Below are 17,169 nucleotides of genomic sequence, written 5' to 3'. Positions count from 1 at the left end.
GCCAGGTGTGGCTCCGGCGGTGCAGGTAACTGCGCTGCCCCGGAAACGGGAGGCGGAGCGCCGGGCTCCGGGGTTCCCGGGTCTCCTCCCCGCGCCCAGCTCCGCGAGGGCGGGTCCTAGAGCCCCAGACGCGCCCCCTCGTGGGACAGTCCCAATCGCCGACCACCCCTGCGCTGCCCCAGGAGGCTAGGCTCTCTCCACGCCGAGTGGCCAGGCTCTTTGCACAGGTGCCCCCAAATCTCGACACACCCTGTTTTCTGTGACATAGAATCAGGAGTCAGGCAAGAAGTGGTTAAGTGAAAACATTCTTGCAAATCGGGGAACATAAGTTTTCCAGGATCTCTCGTCCCTTCCCCCAGCGCTCACACCATCTGTCTCCCTCCTATTCAATTCTCCCCACGTTGTTTCAACCCTCCCCTCCGTAATTTGCAAATGTAGCTGGCTTTCCTTAGGGTCCCTAAAATTAGGAATGCTATGGATCTGCCTAAGAGAATTTCCAGCGGATGGCAAGGGAGGAGAAGGAAGGACATACCTTGCCAGTCAGTTATAGTGAATTGCACCTGTCTCTCAGCTACACAAGAAGCTGAGGCAGAAGGATTGTTTGACTCCAAAAGTTCCAAGCTAAGTCAAAACAGCAAACACAGAAAAAAAGAAATGAAAAAAAAAAAACCAGCAAACCCTATAGCAAGAATAAATAAATGTCCTGAGAAACTAAAAAATACTGAATTAAATATAAAAAGAAGATGGAGTCTTCCAAGAAACCTCTGGCTTTGCCCTTGTCTCTTAGGTCTGGTGTTTCCCTAGTTTGAATTTAACTCTACCTGAGACAGGAAGCTGGACTGGAAGCATGAAGTCCAGTGCCTGGGTATCCCCTCGTCAGAATCCCTTCGTTTGGGGGGGATAGCCAGTCAATTCCCTGTACTGTATGGGAATCCCCTGTTTGGGCTTCAGCTCCTTTTGATAGACAAGGCTTTTCAGGGTGTGCGCCTCCCATCTAAATGTCCCGAGGCCTGGCCTAGGGGATTAATGGAGCCCTTCTCTTCCTCATTCTATAAACACTAAGCTTCAAAGTCAGGGATCTCAGACCTCAGTGTGTGTGTGGGGGGGTCCTCATCACCCAAAGGCTGGAGTTCTCCCTTCCTCTCCAGTGGCTCTGACGGGTCAAAGCCCTCACTATTATAAACTCTTTTAGTTGTTTTTGATTTGTGCGGTTGAGGACAAACCCATGGTGTCACACCCTGTCTCTGAATTGTAACCCCAGCAAAACCATCCAGTTTGTTTTGATTCTTTCGCCTTTTGAGACACAGTTCTGGGTGGCCTGGAATTCACTATATAGATCAAGCTGACTTTCCTATTTCTGCCTCCCAAATGTTGAGATTACAAACGTGAGCCATCATACCACGTCCAACACTTTCCAATTGTGGGTTAGAATAACAACCCCGAAATAAAGATGACACGGGGCTGTATGCTTTCATACACGATCTCAGTTAATCTTCACGAGAAAGCTTTGGAGAAGGTGGGTATATATTTGTACCCATTCTGGAGATGAGGAAACTAAGGCCTCAAGATGGCCAGGGATAGAGGTAAGAAAATATACATGCCTTTCTCATTCTAGCACCAGTTAAACTACCAGGCAAACATTCATCCTGCATGGTTTTTGTTTGAGTTTGGGGTGGTTTTTTTTTTTTCTTTTTTAGAGTCTTGTTGTTCAGCCCAGGGTAGCCTTGAACTCACCATCCTCCTGTCTCCACCTCTGAGAAATGTAGTAACTTAAGACTCCTTCCACTGGTTGGGATGAGCAAAATGACGTGAGAAAAACAAAAGCTTAAGCCATTACCCTAGAAATCTCCCGAGGGTCCATTTGGAGCACCCAGGCTGGTGACCAGCACATGTCTGTGAAGTGTGGGTCAACTGAACTACTTTCAGCTCAAAAAACCCTTGTCTTTTCCTTCCTGAAAAGTATGTGTGGCTGCTATGACAAGCCTAATCGGTGTGAGTGAGTGTGTGTGTATGTCACACACACACACACACACACACACACACACACACACACGCACTCGCGGCTTATTTTCCAAGCTTCCTCATTGGCTGTTCTGTATCCCAGATCTCCACAGTCTGACATTTTCGAGGGATTTGCTCCTCTGAGCCTTTACACCAGGCCTCAGGAGCACCTCAGGAGCAAGAATTGGTTCCTTAAAGACTAGGCCTTCCTGCCCCAACAAAAGGTTCCCAGGTTATCTTCCAGAAGCTGCAAACAGGGTGATGTCATCTACAGATGGTGGCCTGCTCCCCTGCAGTGCCTGGTGAATCATCTCCAGGCATTCAGAGGCCCAGGGCAAGCATGCAAGAGATTAAAGGTAAAACCTGCTGAGCCTTGTTATAGGTTGAATTGGTTGTTATTCTACAGGTGACTGAACCACAGGAATTCAAACTGAAGACAGCCCCAGCCTTCTTGGCCTTCCTCTGAGGACTCTTTCTGGCTTACAGTGTGCTGAGTTCAAGAGTCTGGATATCATAGCGTTGGGGCTGGGTAGAGGGGACTACCAGGGAGCCAAGACTGCCTTTACTTTCACAGGCTGGTGGCTCGTGGGAGATGACAACACAGATTGCTTTGGTTTCAAAGTCAGTGTTCACTTCAACAACAACAAAGACCATTTTCCAAACATGTCTTTTTTTAAAATTGATTTTATTGAGCTCTACATTTTTTCTCTGCTCCCCTCCCTTTCTCTCCCTTCCCCTTAACCCTCTCCAAGGGTCCCCATGCTCCCAATTTATTCAGGAGATCCTAACTTTTTCTACTTCCCATGTAGATTAGATCTATGTATGTCTCTCTTAGGGTCCTCATTGTTGTCTAGGTTCTCTGGGATTGTGATTTGTGGGCTGGTTTTCTTTGCTTTATGTTTAAAAACCACTTACGAGTGAGTACATGTGATACTTGCCTTTCTGGGTCTGGGTTACCTCACTCAATATGATGTTTTCTAGCTCCATCCATTTGCCTGCAAATTTCAAGATGTCGTTATTTTTTTCTGCTATGTAGTACTCCATTGTCTACACACATGTGTTAAGAGATTTCATGAGAATGAGGAGGGAAAATTAGGTACGAAAAGAAGAAAGGGGAAAGGAGAGGGAGGCTGAAGAGATACTCTCTGGGCAAGAGCACACATGCCTTTCTAACAGGACAGAGATTTGATTGCCAGCACCCATACCAGGCCGCTCATAACTGTACCTCCTGCTCCAGGGGATCGGACACACCTCTGGTCTGCAGGCACTAGCGATCACATGCACAACACAAAATAATAAAGTAAATCTTAGAGAAGGAGAGTGATGGAGAGACAGACAGAGGTGGGGGGGAGAGAGAAAGGCTATATCAGAGGTGGTTTCTGGGGCTGGTGAGATGGCTCCGTGGTTAAGAGCACTGACTACTTCTCCAGAGGACCCAGGTTCAGTTCCCAGCACCCACATGGCAGCTCGCAGCTGTCTGGAGCTCTAGTTCAAGAGAATCTGACATCATTATACCAAGGTGCACGAAATAAAGTTAAATAAAGTTAAAAAAAGAGAGAGGAATGGTTTCTGCTTTAAGGGGCTGAAGGCTTGGAGAACCTTCCCTAGAATTTGTCTCCCCACTCTCTGCCTCCCTACCTCATGCCCACTGTGGAGAAGAATGCCCACTGTGACATCCTGTGCCTGAGCCAAGTCCCCTTTTTTTTAGTCAAGCATTACTTGAGATTCATAATCATGCCCCGGATTGGTGGCTTGAATGATAAGAAAACACATCCTTAGCCAGAGAGAAAGTCTGGGTAGAGGAAACCTTGGCAACGGGAGAGTCCAGGCCGAGGACACTTCCAATTTACCTCTGGGTACTCAGGGCTTATGACAGTGCTGCGGAACAAATTGGGCCGAGTCTAAGATAGCCTCCTCCTCTTCCAGGGGATAAACCGTTTCTGTGGCTAATGAATTGAGCCCTTGTTCTTCCTGGTTCCACTCTATAGAACTGAACTGACACTCTGAAAGGCAAAACGACTTTCCTACAGTAACAGAGCCCAGATTCCAAAAGTGGCTTCCAGTGACATAAATATATAAATATATATATATATTTAAGATGGGATCTCATGTAGCCCAGGCTGGCTTCAAACTCACTTTGCAAGAGAGGAAGACGCTGAACTTCTTCTGATCCCCCTGCCTCTACACCCTGAATGCTGGGATCACGGGCGCATTCTACCACACTCAAGAAAGCAAAACTTCAGGGCCATGGTCTGGTTGGAAGGAGTAGGGTAGTGTTTTCAGCATAGACCACCCTTGAACTCCTGCTTTGAACTGGTTGTGGGACAATTTGGAGGGAGAGGAGAAAGCCCTGGAGATCTGGGAGGACAGCCAAAGTCAGACCATGGCAGAGCCTATGTGAGCAGAGGGCTCTGAATTCCAAGCTGAGGTTATACACACCTCCTCTACCACTTGCCCAGAGCTGTCATCAAAACCCACTTTAGGGGCAGAAAGGGCATTTAGTAAGTGGGAAAGCAGGGCATTTTCAGTCTGTGGTGCCCGCCTCCCTTCCCAGCTCCTTCCCTTCCGGCTTTATTCATTAACTGAACTGGATTTCTCCCACACCAGTGGCTATCCTGGAGCTGGCTGGACAGGTTGCATCCATCCTATTTCCAACTCTCTCATCAAAGAGTCCTCTGGGGCCTGGGAGCTGTTGTGTCTTTCACCCAGGAGGAAATGAATTATGCACTGTAGGAGGTGGAGATGAAATCGCGGTTTCAAGCGTGGGGGGTGTGCAAGGAGAAAGCAAGCCTGCGAGCAGAGGGCGGGAACCGGAGCACAGAGCGCAGGCGTGCTCTCCTCCACTCCTACCCCAGCAGCTCGAGCGGAGCCCTGGTGGGAAATGGGGGTGGCGCGCGAGCGCAATAACTACCGGGCTGGCTGCAAGTCCCCAGGGTATTTATAGCACTTCATCGCCATGGTACCCAGAAGCTTAAATTAAACTCTAGCCCAACCACTAGAGATGCGGAGGGTGGGATGCTCTTTACCTGTACACTGTGCAGGTCTGACCCCGAAGCCTCAGAAATTTAGTCACGTGAAGATGAGCAAAGCACGTGAATTTTATAAACCACCCGGCAAAGAGGGATGTAGGGGCGTGGCTTAAACCCAGATAACCTGCCTCCACTAGGTGGCTGGGTCGAGAAGGCAGGAAACAGCAAGCATGGCTGAAAGTTGCTTTTTTTTTTTTAATCTTGGTGGATGTGCAATTTGGTGTGTGACGCTGTGCCCCCCTGAACTTCAGTTTCCCCAAGAGTAAAAATGCACACTGGAACTCGTTATGCAGAACAAGCTAGACTCGAAGTCACAGAAACGCTGGTGCTTTTGGCTCCCAGGCGCTGAGATTAAAAGCGTGAGCCATTACTCCCGCCTGGCTTGCCTATGATCTGTGATAACTGAGTGAAACGATGCAACGATTGACTCTAATTGTCCACGAACTCTAGAACCACCCGGAAAGAGAGTCTCAAGGAGGAATCTTTTAGATCAGGTTGGGTTGTTTTGATCATCTTAGTTGAGGTGGGAAGGTCTGCCTACTGTGGGATGCAGCATTCCCTGGTGTTGGGTCCTGGAGGCGGAGGAGGTTAGCAGAGGTCACTTTTCTTGTTTTGTTTTCTGTTTTTCAAGATAGGGTTTCTCAGTAGTTATGGAGTCAGTTCTGGAACTCACTCTGTAGACCAGGTTGGTCTCGAACTCACAGAGATCCGCCTGCCTCTGCCTCCCAAGTGCTGGGATTAATGACGTGGGCCACCACCGCCTGTCTTCCCTCTACAGCAGTGTCAGTCCGTCACTTGGACTTTTAAGCAGGCAAATAAATCCTTTCCCCCTTAAAGTTGTTTTGTAGACGTATTTGTAGGTAGCAGTAATGAACCACGAATGGAAACAATTCTCAGCCCTGAGACTCGAAGTTCTTTGAAGGGCAGGAATTACAGTCTGGATATAAAGTATTCAAACGAGGTGTGATGGCACACATCTTTGATCCATGCACTTCCTAGGTGGAGGCTGGCGGATGCCAGTGAGTTGAAGGGCAGTCTGGTCTACACAGTGAGTTCCAGATGAGCCAGGGTCACACAGTGAGACCCTGTCTCCAGAATAAATAAATAATTGAGGCATTCCCCTCAAAGGCTTGGCCTGGACCTGGGGGTGCTGTCAAAGGAAACTGGAGCAAGACAGTGCTAGCTAACATCACCAGCGTTCATCCACTGATGAATTCATGTTAAATGTGCTTGGTTGGAAGAAATGGGTCACTTGGGGGTCAGTTGCCTTCAAAGGGTTTATCTTGTCCCAATTCCCTTTCTTTCTTTCCTCCTATGCTATGTGTCTGCCTCCACACAGACTTAAAAGCTGCTGAGCCAGTGCGCCAAACCATCTGAATCCACGAGCCAAAAGAAATTTCTGTCCCTGGCTTCCTCGGATATTTTGTCACCGTTATGAGAAACAGTTGTGCACAATCGGTCCCTTTGCCCTTTCAGCTCCGTGACTCCTTTACAACAAACCTTTTTTTGCAGGGGCTGGAGAGATGGCTCAGAGGTTAAGAGCAGCACTGACTGCTCTTCCAGAGGTCCTGAGTTCAATTCCCAGCAACCACATGGTGGCTCACAACCATCTGTCATGAGATCTGGTACATGCAGGCATACACGGAAGGAATGTTGTATACATAATAAATAAATAAATAAATAAATCTTAAACAAACAAACAAGCAAACAAACCTTTTTTGCTTGCTTCCCATGCGCCAGACAAGACGTTGTGGCGTAGAGCGGGTTTCATATGAGCTTGTGGAGCTCATAACGTAATAGGGGCGGGCCACATAATAAAGTCATAGGCAGCTGTAAGTTGTTGTTGATAACATGAAGGATGCAGAGAGCTCTGAAGGTTTTTGTAGGGTAGGGGTTGGCGAACATGGACATGAGACAGGACCAGACGGGGAGGACAGGGTGAAGAGGTGACGATGAAGCAGAGACCAGCAAGGGGAAAGCGTAGGAGCAGACATGCTAGTAGGCCAGCGCTTCTCAACCTTCCTGGTGCTGCGACCCTTTAATACGGCTCCTCCTGCTGTGGTGACCTCCAACCATAAAATTATTTTCATTGCTACTTCATAACTTCAGCAGTTTTGCTACTCTCATGAATCATAATGTGAGTATGTTTTTTGATGGTCTCAGTTGTCTCCAAAGGGGTCTGGACCCACAGGTTGAGAACCACTGTTCCCGAATAAGGGAACAAAGGCGCTAAGGAGCCAAAGATGTAGTTTGACCAGGGTGACAAAGAGCCCTGAAGGCCCTGCTCTGGAAACAGCTGCTGGGTGTTGTCCAGGACAGGCGGGCTCTCACATCTCTTAAGGCCTTTAAATTCCAGACCTCGTGAGGCAGAGGCAGGCAGATCTCTGAGTGGGAGGCCAGCCTGGTCTACAAAGTGAGTCCCATGACAGCCAGAGCTACAAAAAGAGAGGCCCTATCTTGAGACAAACAACAAACAAACCTGAAAGCCAAAAGTAAACATATAAAATTTAAAAATATTTTTAATTGTTTTATTTATGTATATGTTCGGGTACTTATGTGAATGCATGCCCCGTGTGTGCGGGTGCCTAAAGAGGCCGTGAAAGGGAAGGAAAGAGGACCTAAATAATTGCCGGAGGTCGTAAGCTACCCAGCGTGTGTATGCTGGGAACTGAGCTTGGATTACCTGAGAGAGCGGCAAGTGCTCTCAGCCACTGAACCATCTTCCCAGATCTCTCAGTTACAGGCCACCACTCCCTACATCTCTGAGAACCTCACAGCTGAGACGCTTCATCTGCGCTGAGACCGCCGTTCCGAAGCGGCCATCAGCTAAGCACCTTCCGTGCTATAGGTGAGGCGGCCTGGCCATCACAACTTTATGTGTCCTTCCCTCTCACCGTACTGTGAGGCTGTGTGTCCTTCATGCCGAGACTTCTCCAGCTTAGACGTGGCTTCCTGCTATGCCTCTCAAGGTTGGTCTGTAATCCCTTCTACCTTCAAGAAAACGTCCCTCCCGCACATCCTCTCCCGGACCACAAGCCTCAGCGAGGACGAATTTCTTGGCTCTTCAGTTTTTTTTTCCTACTTCCCCCATCTCCAATGCCCACGTCAGTCCCCCCACAGATAACCCCTGAGGACAGAATTATTGCTATTGAGCTGGGGGACTGTGCCCTGGTCAGGACCCAGGGCCTATTGTCACTACTTTTTTTTTGCCCATTTTTCCTGCTTGTAGGGAGCAGATGGCTTTAGTCTGTTGGAATAATTAGTAGCCCATATGCCCTTCAAAGAAATAATTTGCCCATCTGTAGTGAGGAATGAGAATTATGCAGTATCCAAGGGTCCTGCATGAAAGGAGTTTTGCCTTCAAGTCTGAGTCTGAAGTGTCTTCCACGGCTCTTTATCTTTCCAGAGCCTTTTGACTATGAAAATGTTAGAAAGAAACCAAAGAACAATACGGATCCACTGCTTCGCTAGGGATCCTGGATTACTTCACAAACAAACGAACACCCTTGCAGCAGCATTCTGGAGATTGCTGGAGAAATGGGGATGTGGCTTGCGTCTTGGGCAGCCGTCATCAGGTCCGTGTTAAGCATCTGGGGATTTACAGTGGTATGGTAGCTATGCAGGAGAATAATTCTTGCGCTTAGGCGCTCTCTGATGGCACATTTAGGAGTGCCAGGCCGTCTGTAATGTACCTTCAGATGTTCCAGTCACCACTAGACCATTTCATAGGGAAGGAGAGAGTGTAAATTGTGACCAAGATGTTAAAAGCTAGCAAATAGTCACAAAAGATTGTATTTGATATTTTATTCAACTCCTGCCTGGTTTCTCACAGTGTCTCGTATGGACTATTTCTCCATCAATACTGGCTGAACTGTAATAATTATAGTTACTAGGTTGTCTAAAAATGCGCTCTGAGTTGCTTAAGATGAACTACTGACTTCCTATCTATTAACTTTTGATTTGGAGCCGGGAGCGGCTTTCTAAACGATGAACCCAGCAAACCGCTATCACACGTCTGGTGAGCCATATGGCCTGAGTTCAAACTATATTTCACGGAGCTTTTCTTTCACAGATCTTAATATTTTTGTAGCAGATGCGTGGATAAAGAATAAGAAGGGTGGGGAGGAACTTGGGGTAGCCCAAACAAGTCAAATTAGTTCTGTGTGACTGTGACTACACGTCACAGGTCCTGGCCTGATGCTAAGAAGGATGGAGTCCTCGCCTGTCCATCTTCCTGGACAGATCCTTGTGTGACCCTGCAGTAGCTCGGCTGCAGGTGGCCGGTTTCTACTCCACCAGCCAGCATAAGGCCAAAATGTCTCTGAAGGTTGAAGGCACACATGTTCCTAAAATTAGGGATTTGTGAGCAGACAGACTCTTGGAGTTTGCATTTCCTTATAACTATGGGGAATCCCTACGTGTGGCCTAAATACAGAAGCTTTCATATCCTACAGCCCTCAAAGTGGAGTCTTAGACCTTCAGAAAAGGGCCTGCCCTGTGACATGGGCTGGGTACCTGATGGAGCAGACATTCAGTGGCCTTCAAAGTCTGTTAAGCAGGGGCTTCCTTGAGGTGCAGCACTGACCACAGCAACGAAGAAAGGTTAGGCCAACCGCCAGGCCATTCTGCACGTACCTGATCTCATCCGCTCTTCAAAACTAAGCAGAATGACTGAACACACACTCCGAACCAGGGGTGGATTTGTCACTTTTCACATCCCGACCGCATTCCAGCCTCCAGGCTGGGGCTCCAGACTCAGGCCTGCTCGGCATAAACATCTAGGATGCTAAGTATCTGGTGTCATTTAACCCTGGGCATGTAGAAGATTGCATCAGTCTGTGAGATCTTGCCCCTGAGAACTTGGTAAAGTTCTAGGTTAATCTGAGCAGGGATCTGCAGGCTGCTATTTTCAGAGTACGAGCCCTCCTCTGCAAGTTCTCACGCTCAGTTCTCAGGACCACCTCAGAAGAGAAGTTAATTTCCAGTCAGCAGGTGAACAGGTCATGAGGTCGCCCCAGGCGAGGGGTACTTTCATTAGAGCAGGGAAGAGCCTGGATCAGCAAGGAAGCCAATCTCACCTCCCCTTGGGACCACCTGGCGTGGACACAGCCACCGCCCCGAGAGTGTGCCGCAAAGGCCTCCCACCACCGCCCGGGAACTCCCTTCCTCCAGGTGGCGGGGGAAGCTGCCATCTGCGCCGCATCCTCTGGCGCTGAGGGAGCCAGGCTGGGTTTCGCTATTGGAGTTTCGTTGCCAGAAAGCTGGCAAAGGGGAGGCTGGTGTCTGTTGGGGCTGGAAGCCCACAAGTTCTTCCATCTAGGGCCCCATTTCAACCCTCTGGAACCCATAACAAGGTTGGGCTGAGCCAGAGGGAACTTGAGGTTAGAAGATAGGCTTCGTGAAGTCTGACTTAGCACAAGGAGTATGTGCCCTGATCTCCCCGGTGACCCTCTGATGAATGAACGTATGCAACTTGTGTGCTCTCAAGTATTCAATGTAGGTGAGTGGGAGAGACCAGATGAGATACTGACTCAGCAGTGTCTTTCCCACTGAAGACCAGCGGAGAAAGCTTCTTCCCACTCTCTGGTTCTTTTACAGCAGTGTGTTTCTGTAGTCCCCTCCACTCAGGATGCTGAGACAGGAGGATCTCTTGTTGCCAGGAGCTTTGGGTCAGCCTGAGAAACACAGTGAGAGACCTCATTTCAAAAATAAACGAACCAATCAGACAAACGAATGAACCCGTAATGTGGGTCGTGTGTGTTATTACAGTATGGTGTGCTTCTCTGGTTTGTTGCTGTTATTGTTAATTCCATTCTAATTAATCGTGTGTGTGTGTGTGTGTGTGTGTGTGTGTGTGTGTACATATGCCATGACACATGTGTGGAGGTCAGAGAATAACGTGTGGGAATCAACGATTACCTTCTGTCCTGTGGGTCCCAGGAGTCAAACTCATGTTATCAGATGAGCTGGCGGGTATCTTTACCTACTAAGCCGTCTTACTAGCCCGGATGTTAATTTTGTAGGGGACAAGATATCACTGTTCAGCCCAAGTTGACCTTACAGTCATAATCCTCCTGCCTCGATCCCCCAAATGTTGGGATCACATGAGTGAGTCAGCAGGCGCAGGACAGAGAGGGTGGCGGCGTCTTCATGCTCAGATCTCTGTGTGGGACACCAAGCTTGCCACCACACAGGTCCTAGGGAAAGCAAACTCCGTTTGTCTACCTCCTCTGGCTGCGCCAGTTTTGAGCACAAACACCAGCTTATGGGGCCATGCTCCCCATCTCTGAACTACCTACAGTAATGCCTGCAGCAGCAGCAGCAGCAGCAGCAGCAGCAGCAGCAGCAGCAGCGGCTGCTCTGAGACAGTGCCCTGCTGTGACTCCCTGCAGAGCCCCGGGATGGCATAACACATTTCCATGCTCCCACTGGTGGGGATGGGAGGAGGAGAAGAGCGCTTTCTGGACAGCCGTACCCATAATAGTTTCCAGCCTCTTTTCAGGACCGGTGATTTCAGCTCCCTGGGAGCCGGACTGTGGGCTCCTTTGTGCACAATAAATCTCCCTGTTCTCTCAAGAGTAATACTTGGGAGGGCACGAGGGAGACTGGGGCCTAGGGATGGGCAGAAGGGGCCTTGGCCTGGATGCTGATGCAGCTATGCCCTGGCTGATCCTGCTGGCGCTTGGGTAACACCAGAGGTGCTCTTCACTGCTTACAAAGGCAGCCATTCAGGCTTTTGCCCCGGCACTGGCCAATCCGGGCTTCCTCACTGTGACTGACAGCACAGTCAGCACCTGACCAGCCACCAGGTAAGTGAGCATCTGGGTTTTGAATTGGGATCTATAGCCACACTGTAAGGACAGACCATACTATGTAATGGTCCTACTGTGAGAAGGGGAAAACACCCCCCATCTCGTGGAAGACATTCTCTTCTTGTCCTTCCCCTGGGGGTAGTGTAACCAGGAGCATATGGGTAGGTACATGTGCACTTGTGTATGAACACATATGGAGGTCAGAAGGCCACCTCAGGATGTTATTTGTAATGATCCGTTCTGTCTCTTTAAGAGATAAGCCACACCGACTCCCTCCCTTGTCTGCTGAGGCAGGCTGATCTTCACCTTCCAGCCCGAGTCTTCTTTTTCCATCTGCCTCTCAAAGAGGCAGCTTCTGTCTCTCCCCACTTCTCCCCTTCCCCTTCTGTGTTTTTTTCCTCTCTCTCTGCTCTTTTCTCCTTCTCCCCCTCCATCGCTCACTAAATAAATATCCAACCTCACTCTGCATGACATGCCTATCCATCTGTCTCTCGCCGGCACCTGCCTCTCGAGATCTGCCGCCTTCAGAGATCTGTGGCGTGGTCTTGTGTGCGCTGTCCCTTCCTGGGGCTGGCTGCTCTGGGGTTGGCTGCCTGCTCCTGCTCGGGGACCTTTGGTGTGGTCTCTGCCGGCTGCAGCCACTAGGGATCTGCAGCATTTCTATTAATTCATTTCATTATTCCTTGGGTTACTGTTTTGCTGGGTTCTCCAGCAGATAGGGTTGAGGCAGAGCCGATCCAGCCCATCTCTCCCTGGGGCTGAGCAGGATGGTGAGTGTTGATGACCCACTCCTCCCCACTGGCCACTGGGGAGAAATACACATCATGCAGGGAGACTGTCCATGCAGAAACTCACTTTATTGCATCAGGGCAGGAACTTATATAGGACTGAGATAGTGGGCTGGAGTCTTGGGGTGGGGTGAGGTGGAGTGGGGAATAAGGACCAAAAATATCCTGCCACGTCAGCAATAGGTGGGCAGAGGCGGGCCTAGGTCAGACTGTGCTGAGTTGCTCTTCTCCAAACTCAAGTTAGGCTCTGAAAGCTACCCTGGGCCTTATGAAGCCCAACATTGTTTCTTTTGAGGCAGGGTCTCTCCCTGGTATGGAACTCTCTGAGTAGGTGAAGCTGGCCAGCCAGCCCCAGGTATCTGCTTTGTCCCTGTGTCCCAGCACTAAGATTACAAGCATTACCATGCCTAGCTGGGAACTTGGGATCAAACTCAGATCCTCATCTTGCAGATCATAATTTACCTGAAATACCCCCTCAGACTTTCTACAGTTTTATGTTCATTTTTTGTTTACTGGTGCCAGATCTTTCTTGACCCTTGACTGTCAAAGTGCCCACATCCTTGAAGTCAACAGAGAAAGCTCTCACCACGACCATCCTTTCTCTCCTTTTTGCAGCGGGATCTATTGTATTTATTCATTCTTGTATCCCTGCCTGCCCTGCCCATCTCGGGAGACTATGCCAGCTTCCCTAGTGTGGATGGTTCCATCAGTGACTTCAGAGTCCTAGTGTGATGTCGGTGATGAGCTGCATATGTGCCCTTTAAGCAGGTGCCAGCACATCTGAGTGTAGGCAGGTGTGAACATCAGCAGGGAACACGTGGTGAGCTTGTGTGTAGTCGGTGACACTTACGCTGGTTTCATGGAAGGTTTGCCTGCCTTCCACCCGTGTTTTGGGCCTGGGGTATTGAGTAGCTGCAACCATGTCTCTGTCCTGCTTGTCTCGAGCATTTGAGGACTTCTAGATATGAAGCTTGGGCTGGAGAGATGGCTCAGAGGTTAAGAGCACTGACTGCTCTTCCAGAGGACCTGCGTTCAATTTCCAGTAACTACATGTTGGTTCACAACCATTTGTAGTGAGATCTGGTGCCCTCTTCTGGCCTGCAGGCATGTGTGCAGACAGACTACTGTATACATAGTAAATATATAAAATTTAAATTTTGTTTTCTGAGGCAGGGTCTCACTATGTAGCTCTGGCTGGCCTGAAATTCACTATGTAGACCAGGTTGGCCTTGAACTCATAGAGATCCACTTGATTCTGTCTCCTGAGTGCTGGGATTAAAGGTGTGTGCCACCACATTAGGCCCCTGAACCACATTTCTTGCTGTGCTGACCCTCAGTTTCTCCCTTCTGCCAGATTCCCTGCGGGCTAACGCCAGGGTTTCAACAGAGGACTTACAAAGATGGGACATAGAATTGTCCCAGCAAGTAGTCCGCATTCTGGGTAAGACAGTTGGGCCTGGAAGAGCCTGCTTCTTTGTCTACAGGAATCTCAGATGACCCTGAAAGATGTGTTTCTTGTCCTTAGGCTAATCAGAACTCACCCTGGGGAGTGCGCCCCTGGAGGAGGTGCTTTGCCATTGCACCTTGTTCAGCTTTCATAACTTCCACAGTAGGTGGGAAGGTTTCCCGTCTTTTCATTTTGATAAGTAAACCTGTTTATGGGAGTTGTCAGATTTTCTCAAGGTTTGTAACAAGTATGATCAAACACGGTTCAAACTCAAATCATTGATCCCCAGGGCTGTGGAGAGATGGCACAGTGGTTAGAAGCACTGGCTGCTCTTTCAGAGGACATAGGTTCAGTTCCCAGCACCCACATTAGTTTACAGTCATCTATAACTTCAGTTTTAGGGGATCAAAAGTCCTCTCCTGACCTCTGAGGATACCAGGCACACGTGGTACACAGACATACGCACACAAGCAAAACGCTTACACACATATTTTGTACATCTTGTATAAAATAAAGGGAGGCTCTCTCTTCCCACCATGAGTCTACTCTGCACATCTTTTCACTGTGCTGTTGCCTGGTCTTCCGCTCATCACAATGGGAGAATAAATTGCAGAGACCATCATTGACAATGGCTATGGCATGTGCAATGCTGGCTTTGCTGGCAACAATCCGTCTCCCCCACCCCCGCCATGGCCATGTTCCTTTGCGTCATCAGATGCCCCCTACACCAGGGCTACTATGGTGGGCATAAGCCAGAAGAACTTCTGTGTGGGGGACAAGGATTAGCACAAGAACAGTATGCTGGTCCTGAAGTACCCTATTAGGTACAGCATTGTCACCAACTGGAATGACATGGAGGTGATCAGGCATTACACCTTCTACGGCGAACTGTGCACGATCCCTGAGGAGCACCTGGTACTTTTGACCAAGGCCCCATGAACCCCAAGGCTCTCAGAGAGAAGATGACCCAGGTAGCGTTTGAAGCCTCCAACACCCCAGCCAAGTTCGTGGCCCTTCAGGTGGCACTGTCTCTGTATGCCCCTGGGTGCATCGGCAGCACTGTTAACGGGCCCTGGTAACAGCATCACTCGTGTGGTATCCATTGATGAGGGCTATGCCCTTCCCGAAGCCGTCTTGCATCTAGACCTGACCTGATAGGTTACTTTATGAAGACCCTGACTGTGTGGAGCTTCACCACTGTGACTGACTGGGAGATCGTGGGTAACTTTAAGGAGAATCTATGTTATGTTGCCCTTGATTTTGTGCAAGAAATGGCCATTGTTGCATTCTCCTTTTCCTTGGAGAAGAGCTAGGAAATGCCTGATGGGCAGGCAATCACCATCAACAATGAGTAAATCTGGTATCAGGGGTGTTCTTCCGTGGAATCCTGTGGCATCTGTGAAAACATCTTTACCACCATCATAAAATATGATGCAGGCATCCCCAAGGACCTGTGTGCCAACACAGTGCTGTCTGGTGGTACTGCTATGTACCCAAACATTGGTGACAGAATACAGAAGGAGATCACAGCCAAGGCACGCAGCGTAACAAATATCACGGTCATTGCTCCCCTCCGCTCAAGTTCTCAGATTGGATTGGTGGCTCTATCCTGTCCTCAACATCCACCTTCCAGCAGACGCGGATCAGCAAGCAGGAGGATGGCCAGTCGGGCCCCTCCGTCGTTCTCTGCAAATGCTTGTAGGTGGACCGCGCAGGTGCCAGGCATCTGCTGCAGGAGGCAGATTCTGAAGTAGCAGTTTGCCCTGGCAAATGTACACACTTCAGGCTAGCCTCCTGAAACTGGAAGAAGCCCTTTACCGGAATGAGCCATTGAAACGGAATTTGTCCTTGAAGCTTGCGTAGTTCTCAGCACTCTGCTAGCACTCTTAGATCAGAGGACTCTGCTGGTTTTTGACCTTGGATTCAAGCTAACTGTTTCTTTGGTAGGCATTTAACACCCTGCACCTATCTTATCTTGATTCCAGGCACAATCACCTGGTGGCTGAGGAGAGCAAGCTAAGGAAGAGAAATTCCCGGCCTGGCAGATCTGTGTGAGCTCCATGCATTGATCTGAGCAGGGCATTAACCAGCACCACAGTGCCCCAGGATTTCTGGCAAGGGCTCCTGAACCAGTTACCACTACCCTCCTGCTGTCTAATAGAGAAAGCAAAGCCCAAGCCTTAGGACCAGGTTTTCATTCTGGTGTTTGCCCTCCTGACTGACCACTGTGGGTTGTTACGTGCCTTGTGTTGGGAACATCTGAATTGACACCTGTGACTTTATTCATCCTTTTAATTTATGTATTTTTTTTCTTTTTGATTTTTGAGACAGGGTTTCTCTGTAGTTTTTGGTGCCTGTCCTGGAACTAGCTCTTGTAGACCAGGCTGGCCTCGAACTCACAGAGATCCGCCTGCCTCTGCCTCCCGAGTGCTGGGATTAAAGGCGTGCGCCACCACCGCCTGGCCTTGTAAGTTTGTTTTTTATATTCAGTTATTTCAGAAGTGAACAATTTTAGTTTTCTATGGTCCAGTGATAATATTAGGTCCCAGCAATGTGTCATATGGTAAAGAAAAATAAAATTGCTACCGTAACCAGCAAAATAAAATAAAAAATAAAAAGAAAAACAGTTAAAATCATTGAGGGGCTGGAGAGATGACTCAGAGGTTAAGAGCACTGGCTGCTCTTCCAGAGGTCCTGAGTTCAATTCCCAGCAACCACATGGTGGCTCACAACCATCTATAGTGGGATTTGATGCCCTCTTCGGCACACAGGCATGCATGCAGATAGAACCTCATATACATAAAATAAAGAAATTAATTTTAAAAAATCATTGATTCTAAAACTAAATTTCACCATATTTCCACTGGGAACAGGTCTGGCCTTACCTGAAAGAAGCAGGAAGAAGAAAGAGGCGCAGTAGGCTTCCCTTTTCTTTCTCTCTCTCTCTCTCTCTCTCTCTCTCTCTCTCTCTTTTTCTTTCTTTTTTTCCTTGATTTTTTTTGATACAGGGTTTCTCTGCATAGCTCTGGCTGCCCTGGAATTTGTTTTGTAGACCAGGCCAGGTTGGCCTTGAACTCACAGAGCTCTGCCTG

At 48.8% G+C, this 17,169-nt stretch overlaps 1 pseudogene; it reads left to right on the top strand.

Moving 5' to 3' along the window:
* Nucleotides 1–14,875: 14,875 nt before the first annotated feature.
* Nucleotides 14,876–15,779, top strand: LOC125401516 (actin, cytoplasmic type 5-like; annotated as a pseudogene).
* The last annotated feature ends 1,390 nt before the right edge of the window (nucleotides 15,780–17,169 follow it).

Source organism: Myodes glareolus, chromosome 9 (assembly GCF_982192425.1).
Source record: "Myodes glareolus chromosome 9, mMyoGla1.1, whole genome shotgun sequence".
In the NCBI taxonomy this organism is placed as follows: Eukaryota; Metazoa; Chordata; class Mammalia; order Rodentia; family Cricetidae; genus Myodes; species Myodes glareolus.
This window is presented reverse-complemented; position numbering and strand designations above follow the sequence as displayed.